Source organism: Microcebus murinus, chromosome 5 (genome assembly GCF_040939455.1).
Source record: "Microcebus murinus isolate Inina chromosome 5, M.murinus_Inina_mat1.0, whole genome shotgun sequence".
Lineage (NCBI taxonomy): Eukaryota > Metazoa > Chordata > Mammalia > Primates > Cheirogaleidae > Microcebus > Microcebus murinus.
In genome coordinates this window covers 25,260,002-25,271,292 of record NC_134108.1, presented here as the reverse complement: position 1 = coordinate 25,271,292, position 11,291 = coordinate 25,260,002, and the positions used below count along the sequence as shown (strand labels likewise).

The following is an 11,291-nucleotide window of genomic DNA, read 5'->3' as shown; positions in this document are numbered from 1 at the left end:
CAAAGTTAAATAATAGTACTCCAGAGGATAAGTACTGTGAGTAAAGGAAAAGAAGAGCAGGTAAGAGGGAACAGAGGACGGAGGAGTGATAGGGACCAGGTTCTCTATTATTTAAGGTGGCACAAGTCAGGGATCTCTCAGCTACTTGCTGTCTCCTACTTGTTAATAAGCCTGTAATACCTTAGGACATTTCAAATACTTGTAACCCCTTCCCCCCAAACACACACCCAATGGCAGCAATTTTAGTAGCCTGAAAAATAACAAGGAAAATGAATTTTAATTAGATTTTTCTAAGATTCAAGGGGTGGGGGAAGTTTTATTTGAGTCCTAGATAAAGGTTGAATGAATCCATTTTTAAAAACACAGGCCCACATATTTTGGGCAGGGTGTGGAGAGACTTAAAACGTTACCATTTAAATTCAGTAGCACTTTGACATCAATTATGATATTATCCTGAAGTAACAAGGTTCTTTTACTCCCATTGTTTCTGCCTCTTTTTCTTTTTTAAAAAATAATTTTTACTTCAAAATATTGGGGGTATAAGTGTTCTTGTTACATGAATGAATCGTATAATGCTGTAGTCAGGATCTGCTTCTTTTTTTTTTTTTTTTGAGACAAAGTCTCACTTTGTTGCCCAGGCTAGAGTGAGTGCCATGGCGTCAACCTAGCTCACAGCAACCTCAAACTCCTGGGCTCAAGCGATCCTCCTTGCCTCAGCCTCCCGAGTAGCTGGGACTACAGGCATGCACCACCATGCCCGGCTAATTTTTTCTATATATATTAGTTAGTCAATTAATTTATTTCTATTTATAGTAGAGACGGGGTCTCGCTCTTGCTCAGGTTGGTTTCGAACTCCTGAGCTCAAACGATCTGCCCACCTCGGCCTCCCAGAGAGCTAGGATTACAGGCGTGAGCCACCGCGTTGGGCAGGATCTGCTTCTTGAAATTTAAAAGTAATCACTTGCTTCTGTCTCCAATATTGATTAGTGGAGAATGCAGCAAATTAGTATTGACAATGCTTTATAACTTGAGCTGTTACATTCTGTAACTCCAATTTTCTCAGGGACCAACTTGCAAGAATTATAATATTGTACCTGAGTCCAAAGCCAGCAAACAAGAAGGTGAGAACACAAGAGCAAATTTACTGAGTATAGACATGTCTACTCCCACCACCTCTCTGAGTATGTGGCTAGTGGCTTCCTGTGAAGGAAACATTTTGTCAACTCTTGTCTTAGTTAAGACTGGCATTCCCCCCCCCACCCCCCTTTTACAACTGTGTGATGTGTAAAAGAAGAAACCATCACCATAGAGACTCAGGTCTCTTGAACACTGGGAATAACTACAGATAATCTATCTCCCACAATAGCACTTCCTTTTTAGTGGTCATCTGTTCACAGGCTATATGTGCTTAGAAAGGGTCCAATGCCAGACAAACTAAAGCTATGTTCTGATAATGCCAGAAAGACACATTTATAAACACAGCTAAATTAGTCTGGTTGGCTTTCATTCAAATGCATTGTGCCTTTACCAGTTTCAGATCTCAAGTTTTCTAAACGCCCTGGAGTTCAGCCTCAGTGAAGCTTAGTTGCTGCCGAATGGAGGCGCCCAGGGGCTGAGCCAGGGAGATGAGTGGGGAGAAGCTACCCTGCCTTCTCAAAGGTTCTCCCTAAAACCTCGATGCTGAAAAAGGACCAGCCCCACTCTGGGAAAACATCCCTAAGCTGCGATAATACTGATTTTTAAAATTAGTGAAAAGATGAACCTTAAATCATTGGGAAAGCAAAGATTCTACACATCATGTTGAGACAACTGGTCAGTACTTTTGTCAAAAGAAGATTCTCCCCTCCTGTCAGATGCCAAATGAAATTACCTGTGGATAAGAACAAAGTATATATGCATAGAAATGCACACACCAAGTACATACACACACAGGCAAAGTAATCAAATTGTATAATGCCAGAAAAAAAAAGCTGAATATTTATTTAATCACTGGTGGAGTAAAAGTTATATAAGAAATCCAAAGGGAAATGATGACAGATCTGACCATGTAAAAATGTTAAACTTTTGAACATTAATAAGTTCATAAGCATAAAACACAAACATCTAAATAGAAGGAAAAATCTACACAAATAAATAATCATCTAATATCTTTAAAACATGCAGAGCTTATAAAAATGAATTAGAAAAATATGAAAATTTCAGAATAAAAATGGGCAAAGGACACATGACAACTCACAGTAAATATAAATGAATAACAAATGGATTACAAAATGTCTACCTCAGTACTCAATGAAGGCAAAATTGAAACAGCAGTAGGGAACTTTTCTTACTACCAAGTTGGAAAATAATTTCTTTTTCTAATAGTGTTGATAAGAGCACAATGAAATAAGAAATCTCATACACTGCTGGTAGGGGTGTGAAAATTTCTGGAAAGCAATCTGTTGTTTCTCAAGAGGCCTCTAAGTGTTTATATTCTCTAACCTAGTAATTCTACTTCCAAGAACTTATTGTCAGAAAGTAATTTAAAAATTCCAAAATACGAACAAATAATCATGCGTAAAAGATGCTTCTTTCATCATTGCTTATAAAAAGAAAATAGAAACACATTAAATGTCCACTACTCATTTCAATATTTTTTTTTTGAGCAACCAGTATGTGTCACACACACTGAGCTAGAACAGAAGCCAAAGACAGACATCATCTTTACCCTTGCAGAACTTACAGTCTAGGAGGAGATAAACATTTAATCGAGTAATTATGACTTGTGCTATAGGAGCTTATAGCAGAGGGGACCTAACCAGAGGAAGTGACATTTAAACTAAAATGTGAAGAATGTGTGAATTTAATCAGAGGCTGGGGATGGCAGAAGAAAGGAGTGTTCTGAGAAAAGGGAACAGCATATGCCAAGACCTGGAAGGGTGGAAATGGACCTAAATTAAGTGTGTCATTGTGTTTCCAAGTGGCATGGAAGAAAACTCAAGCACATATTTGGAAAATTAGGACTTAGCAGGAAACATAGTGAAGTTGTCTTTTTTTATTATTTTAAGAAAATAAAGAGTTTTGACTTAAAAAAAAATAAAGCTATAATCTATATAGCATGTTCAGGGAATAAAAGATGGAATTTGTTACCGATAAGATAAATATTATATAATCCTTAATAAGATTATTTATGAAGAGTTTGTAACGACATAGGAAAGTGCTTATAACATAAAATTAAGCAAAAGAAACAAGCATGAATAGCATATTGTTAGCTTTGCTTAAACTTATACACACACACAGGTATAATAAAAAAGAAGAAGAAAAATATACTCCACACTATTAATTGTGGTTATCTCTGAATGATATTACAGAGGAGTTCTCCCCTACTTCTTTCTATTTTAATGTATTTTCCAAATTGTTGGATTAGGATATTTTACTTTTATAAATATTACAGATTTTGATAGTTTTAGAATGTTAAAATTTTACGAGAATAAGCTTAGTTCAATATCTAGCACATAGTAGTACTACACAAATAATATTCAGTTAATGCAGTAATCAACTTCATCGCAAGAGTGTACAAGACTGTTAGAACTATTAAAATGTTTTAGGAATGTGGCATGCATTTTCTACTTACTTGTTTTTTTAGATTTTGAATCACATGGAATTAGCCAAATTAATTAAAAATGCTCTATCAAATAAATCAACGTTTCTTCCAGGGTCTTGTTAACCTAAGCTAAAGATTAAAAAGCAGCATCAAAGTTCTGCTGTTATCTGGTTAAAATTGACAACTATGAGATGTATGGATTGTTGTCTACAAGTTTAGAAACAGGAAATAGTGCTTGCTGCACTTGCCAAAGGGCATATAAACAAGAAAGTTGTTATGTAGAGAAGCAAGATCAGAGGGTGAGCACAAAGGCATTCTTGGAGAACAAAACAGTTTGCGGTGACAAGCAGTGACGTCAGGTTGTGTTTATGTGAATACGAGACCTCTCATCCCAAGTCTGGTGACTCGAGTGTTTTTTTCCCACCATATTAATTGTGGAAGTATGTCTGTCACTATTAACGTGTCAAACAGAGGTCTTGATATTATCTGCAGCTGATCATTTGATTAGGTTTTACCCGCAGGAAAAGTCTGGCCATAGCCTGCCACAGGACAGCCACATGTGACGCACAGAAAGCCCTTGTCGTACCCCGGACCAGCCGGAGTGATGCAGGCTAACAACATACCTGATCCCTTTGGGTCTCCATGGCAACAAGGCTGCCTGTAGGACCAGAAGATAATGATCTATCATGTGGAAGAGGCTTGCCCTATGACACGAGGGAGTTTTCAAAGGTAATACGTCAACAACAACGCCTCAGCAACTGTTGTTTGTTATTGCAGTAGACTAGGATACAAAAAGGGCAAGGCTGCCAAAAGATCTTGCTTCTGGAACACAAAATTCCTGCCTTGGAAGAAGGAACAAAGTAAATATAAATGTCCTCTTTCTTGGGGGAAAGAAGTAGACATAGCATCTGCTGGGTTAGAGATTAAAGCCTCTATTCTTCTATAAATTGTTTGTTGGATACAGAAAACTTGCCTTCTGAACATCTCAGCACCTTGTCGAGAGCACTTCAAATCTCTGCCATTGAGATGTGTCAGTTGTCAGTAAGAGAAATCAGGGAAGTAATCAGGAGAAAACTAAGTAAGAATGGACAGGAGTCCTTGTCCCTAAGGCAAGGTGGGTCCCTGCCCATCTGGCCACAACAGCTTTTTCTTTTGGCCCCTTTGGCTACAACCCATTTGGGATTTTGTAGACGGATTTGCCTTGGTGTCTGTCTTCCCTATAGTTCCTGAAGGCAGGATTACGGTCTCTTTTTTATCTTTGCATCTGTAATGCCTGGCATAGAACAAAAGTTCAACCCATATTTACCAGTTGCTGGTGGTGATGGGGTAGTCATGTAGAAAGCAGGAGAAATAGAAATATGGATAAATGATGGGACATTCTAGTTCTAGACCTTTGACAGTCATGGAGGTCTCTGGGACTAGCCAGCTAGCCAAGATTGGGTCCTCTCCAAGAGAGACAGGAGAGCCCACTGGCTTAGAACATGGGCTCTGGAGCCAGACAACCCAGATTGGAATCCTAACTCTACTCCAAACTGCTTAAGCTTTGGCAAGTTATTTACCTTCCCAGGGCCTCTGTGAGGGTGAAATGAGATCATTAGAACAATGCCTGGTACCCCAGGGATGCTATTTAAGGTCTAAGCACTCCGTTTCCAGAATTGCTGCTCAATTTAGGAAGAGAAAGGTGCAGATGATGAGAGTCTTTTTCTTAAGATTTTGAGTTTCACATTTGACCTTGCAGTCTGATCCCCTGCAAGGGCCTGCCTGGATTGAGATGGATCTGGCATCTAAGCTCCTCCCTTACAGCTGTCACGTAGACCAGTGCCAAGCCCTAGGAGTGCATCTAACTTCCTCACTTATCTCCCACATATGTACAGGTAAGTCACTTCAAAAAAAAAAAAGATAAATGGTCCGAACCAATCTACTACAATATACTGTAATCCACTGTCCATGGGTGTTTAGTTTGCCCTTGAGTCACTATCTACCTTGCCAGAGGTGCCTGCTGTGATCTTGAACCATGCTGGGCACCATAGCAGGGACCATAAGCACCCAACACCCAAAAGGCTGAGGGGACCTAGAGCCGAGTCAGGGAAATGGCGTGAATGCTGTCTGAATGGTGCACATGCGTGTCCAGAGAGTTCTCACTTCTCACTTCCATCCCCACCGGCTTGCTGTGAGCACACAGTGCTCCCGGGACACAATAACCCTTCAGCGGGAGCTCGGGCTGAGGGAAGAGCGGCAGCCGCCAAGTAGCCCAGCTTCTCCAAGGCTCTTGGGGCGCTGTGCAGACACCAGCGTGTGCTCTCCCTCCCAACGGGGCGGTGAGAGAAGAGCCCAAAAGGAGATTGGTGCAGTTGTCAGCTAAACCTGCTCCTGCAAAAGTGGAAATGAAGCCAAAAATGGCAGCCGGAGAGGATAAATCTGCAGACAGAAAGAGTGCAAACAAAAGGGAAAAAAGGGGGAGCAGAGAAAGGGAAAACAGGCCAAAGTGGCTAACCAAGAAACCAAAGATTTACCTGCAGAAAATGAAGGGACTAAAACTGAGGTGAGCCAGCCTTTGATGAACCAGGAGAGAAAGAGGCCGCGTCTGACGAATGCTGTTTACCATGTCTTATCAGTGGCTCACGTGTGCCTTCTTGTACAATCCAAAGGAATATTTTTATCAAGTATTTTGCCAGTGAAAGTTTTGTAGTAGCTCCCATTTTTAAGAAGGAGGAATCCCACCTCACTCTATTTTTTTCACTGTAAATGCACTTTTTAAAGAAGTGAAATCATTTGCTGGTTGGTTTTATTTTTGTACAACCAGAGAGAGTGTGGCATTTTGAATTATGGAAGGCTTTGACTGTCATGGGTGTCAGCTTAACATTTCACAGACCCAGGGGTTGGTCTTTATATCCTATAGTATAAAACACACTACATGGCAATATAGTCATGGTCTGGCAATATAGCCATGGTCCTGCATTTAATGTCTTGAACATTTAAAATTATTTCTATTTTCATGTTGTTTTTTAGTAGAATTGTTTCTTAAAGAAAACCACTCCTGGGTCATGGCTCTCCCTGCCAGAATTGTGCACACTCTGTGACATCTTTGGTCATGGCAGCCCTGTTCTCCTAATAACTTTATTAATGTGAAGGATTGAAAATGTATATATGCTAATAAATTTTGAATTGGTGGGACTTATGTAACAGTTTATTAACAGCTGAAGATACTGGAACTTGATACCCTTTCAAAGAAAATTTACCTCCAAATTTTAAGCTGGAAAAGTCACTGGAATAACTACTTAACAAAGAATTACAATATATGGCTTTTAGATTTTTGGTATATATGCTAATAACTGTGTACAAATTGAAATGTCTGTGTACTGATCCCCAACACAGCCAATAAAATCTCAATTACAAAAGAAAAAACTTAAATGGATACATGGGGAATTTTATAATGTGTACTCTTGAGGCCAGTGAAATAAGGTCATCCATAAATACAAACCAGCAGCTAAATATTGGCTTGGCAAAGGACTCTGACTCTTTCATTTAGATCACCTTAAGCAGATTCTCCTGGAACTGTAAAAAAAGAAGAAAGGGAAAAAAAGACAGAGAGGGAATGAATGACCACCTTTGTGATGGTTTCCAGATAGGTCTAATCAAAAGGTTAAAAGTTTTTACTGGGAATATTAAGTCATTACAACAGATACCTTTCTCTCTCTCTCTCTCTCTCTCTCTCTCTATCTCTTGTCAAGACAGAGTCTCACTCTGTTGCCCCAGCAAGAGTGTAGTGTGGCATCATCACAGCTCACTGCAACCTCAAACTCCTGGGCTCAAGGGACCCTCCTGACTCAACCTCCCAAGTAGTTGGGACTACAGGTGCACTAATTTTTCTATTTTTTGTAGAGATAGGGTATCGCTCTTGCTCAGGCTGGTCTTGAACTCCTGACCTTCAGCAATCCTCCCCCCTTGGCCTCCCCGAGTGCTAGGAATACAGATGTGGGCCATCATGCCCAGCTGGTACCTTTCTTTACTAGGATTATATTCCCACTGCATGGCTGCATCATAATAAATTGAGAGGAGCAGCTACCTTGTCGTTAATGTCAGTTGTAAGTATGCTGATATATATATGATATATATATATACACACATATATATACTTATATATGTATACTTATATATATATTTTTAAGTTACAGCCCTTAAAAATTATTTCAAAGTTACAAAATCACATAAGTCACATAATCACATGAATAAAAGAGTCAAAATTATGTTATATAATTTATCCTCCTCCAGCCAGGCAAGGATTCATTCAAACTAGAAATATAATTATTTGATTTCTTTTTTTCCTTGATGCTATTCAAAGATACCTCCTCTATTACTGCCATCAAGAATAGTTTGTATTTTAGCAGGCAGGAAGTCCTGTTTTCACATAAACTGTTTGTCTTAGAAGAGTTTCAGATTTACAGAATTATTGTACTTAGCACAGTAATGGTACAGAGAGTTCCCTGTCCCACACCCAATTTCCCCTATTACTGACATATTACAAGAGTGTGGTCCCTTTGTCACAACCAGTGAACTAATATTGATACAGTATTGCCTCAGTTTTTCCCTGTTTTTTTCTATCCCAAGATCCCATCCAGGACACCACACTACATTAAGCAGTCATCTCTCCTTAGGCTTCTCTTGGTTGTGACAGTTTCTTAGACTTTCCTTGGTTTGGATGACCTTGAAAGTTTTGAGGAGTTGCTGGGTACTGGTCAGGTATGTTGTAGAGTGTCCTTCAGTTGGGATTTGCCTGATGTTTTTCTCATGGTTAGACTGGGCTATGCATTTGGGGGAGGAAGACCACAGTGATAAAGGGCCTTTCTCACCCTATCACATCAAGGGTGCACACTATCAATTACTTACCAGTGAGTGTTACGAAGTTCTTTTTAATGTTGAAAATTAATCCGTTTTGTCAAAGCAGTGGCTCTCAAAGTGTGGTCCCCAGAGCAGTAGTATCAGGATCGCCTGGAACTTATTAAAAATGAAAATGATTGGTCCTATCACAGACCTACTAAATCAGAAACTGTAGGGGTGGGGCTCAGCAATCTGTGTTTGGACAAGTCTTCCAGGTGATTCTGACACACCTGACGTTTATGAACCACTGTGTTGGTGGTTGTCTAACATGTTTGGCCTCAATGTATACAAAAGAGTCCTTCTTACTGCCCATCCAGTAAGCCAAAGGCTCTAACTCTGCTGTATTTTATGAGCACCTATGCCGGCACCATCCCCAGAGGCCGATTTCATTGGTTTAGGGGTTAGTTATTGTAAAGCTCCCAAGTGATTCCAAATCCAGACAGGGTTGAGGGCTCCCGCCCTGGCCCTGAGCTAGGAGAAGTCCCCCCTCTTCTGCTCAGGTTTCCATGCCTCTCCTGCTCTCCTCTCTTTCCCCTCAGCCTTTGGAAGAATGGATCAATCAGTAGCTGATTTCTTAGAAAACATCAAAGAAGATTTAATGCTTTAGAACTTTAGAGTTAGTAACAGCCATAAAGGTCAACTCGTTAAGTGGTTTTAAAAGTTTTTTTGAGCAGACTCTTTCTTCAGAGGAAGTGCTGTGGGAAAACCCAATATAGAAATAGAAAGCAGAGCTGCTCTGAGTGAAGAGGAAGGGGCTTCAGGAAGCCGTGGTCCTCCTGGCACTATCTGGCCATCACTGGTCTAGTTCGACCTTCTAGTCAATGGTTCTCCACCTTTCCTGACCACTGCCAGTATCAGAGGCTTCTCTACCCACTAAGCCACCTCCATTTCAGTACAAAGCTTCAAAACTTTGTCTCCTTTGAGCTCCCATTATTGCCTTCCCGCCGCTAGTACTAGTTCCCTTCCTGGTGCCAAAGACAAGACCCTTTCCCACAGGAAGCTTCTTTTTATTTCATAAGTCAGGCACCCTGCTCTAAACAGTGGTTCTCAACTTGATTGTGCATTAGAATCAACCAAGGCACTTTCCAAAAATCCCGCTGTTCAAGTTGCATCGGACCAATTCAGTGTCTCTTCGGGTGGGCCCAGGTAGGCGAGTACAATGTGCAGCCTGGCTGAGAGCCAGCACCTGTGTCAGAGACTTTCCCTCGCAACCCCCCCCCCCAGGCAAACAAGGCCACCCCTTTTACCTGTCTCTAGAGTGACACTGTTTTGAATCTTGTCACCATCCGGTCTGCTTTCTTTTGAGAATGCTCCATTTTCTAGATCCCAAAATAAATCAGAATAGCACAATTTTCACAAGCTGTTTTTACAGATTGAAGGCAAAAACTCTATGTGCTAGATTGATATAATACCAGATTCTTTCCTAAGGTAATTAGAATAAAAGGTATCTATTGCTTCCTACTCAACAATTTAACTCCTACCTACCTGTCCCCTTCCCCTATACTTGGGAAGATTGTACAAACCCTCCTGCCTTCCGCAGAGCAGACTTGGCTTTCACAGCTAGTATACCTGCCCTGCCCTGGTCATATGAGAGGTCGATGATGTGATCAGTCTTTGATGAACACCTGAAGCACCTCCATCCAGCTGGCCCAGCTGTGTGCTGGGGAGGATTCTTCTCTCCTTTCTGCCCCCTACACCCATTAGTGAGATAATAACTCAGCTGTGCAAATGCAGGCTGCATAGGTTGTTAGGTTCACCAGCCTCCAGGTGGCCCCTCCCAGGTCCTCATAACCAGTATTTCCTGAATGAAGAAGTTAAGATCACGTAGGCCACAGGCCAAGTAGATTAGCTAGGGAGGGTGGGGGGAAGTATTTCAAATACTCAAGGGCCAATGACAATTACTCGTCTCCACGAGACTGAAGAACACATCGCAGCTGTTCCTATCTCTATTCAAAAGCCTGTCCCCTTTATTACCTGACTCATAGCCATTAAGTCCAACACGTGGAGCGCAAAGAGGATCATGTTTACGTAACCCCTGTATGCTAAGTGTAGGTAAATCCAATCAACTGCTCCAAGTGGCAGAGCATTGCTGAGGTAAACATGTAATTGTGCTGAGAGTCTCAGCTCAAACTCATGTGGTCCACCCTCAGTTGGACCCTCAATTCTCCTATAATTATTTGATTTTTCCTTACTTAATTCGATACTCTATGCCCCACAACAGTGTTTCAGAACTTCCTTCCAAAGTTTCAGTTTTCTCGTCGCTAATATGGGGATAATCATAGCATCTACTTAATAACGCTGTTCTAGTTATTAAATGAAATAATAGACAAAGTTCTAAACATATGACCTAAGTGCCTAATAAATAGTTATTATATTATATATGTGTTTATATATTATTACATAACAGATAATAAAATAAAATAATATTATTTTCTACTCATCCCAGAGTCAAGAAACATTTTTTTTTTTTTTTTTTTTGAGACAGAGTCTCGCTTTGTTGCCTAGGCTAGAGTGAGTGCCATGGAGTCAGCCTAGCTCACAGCAACCTCAAACTCCTGGCTCAAGCAATCCTCCTGCCTCAGCCTCCCAAGTAGCTGGGACTACAGGCATTCGCCACCATGCCCGGCTAATTTTTTGTATATATATTAGTTGGCCAATTAATTTCCTTCTATTTTATAGTAGAGATGGGGTCTCGCTCTTGCTCAGGCTGGTTTCGAACTCCTGACCTCGAGCAATCCGCCCACCTCGGCCTCCCAGAGAGCTAGGATTACAGGCGTGAGCCACCGCGCCCGGCCAAGAAACATTTTTTAATGTCAACGATATGCCGGTT

General features: G+C 40.8%; 1 long non-coding RNA gene across 1 annotated transcript; it reads right to left on the bottom strand.

Moving 5' to 3' along the window:
* Positions 1 to 592: 592 nt before the first annotated feature.
* LOC142870930 (uncharacterized) lies at positions 593 to 10,920 on the bottom strand. Its single transcript, XR_012919268.1, has 3 exons — positions 9,709 to 10,920; positions 8,471 to 8,578; positions 593 to 7,138 (listed from the first exon to the last, which is right to left on the bottom strand). It is a non-coding gene; the product is annotated as an uncharacterized LOC142870930 (long non-coding RNA).
* Positions 10,921 to 11,291: the final 371 nt, after the last annotated feature.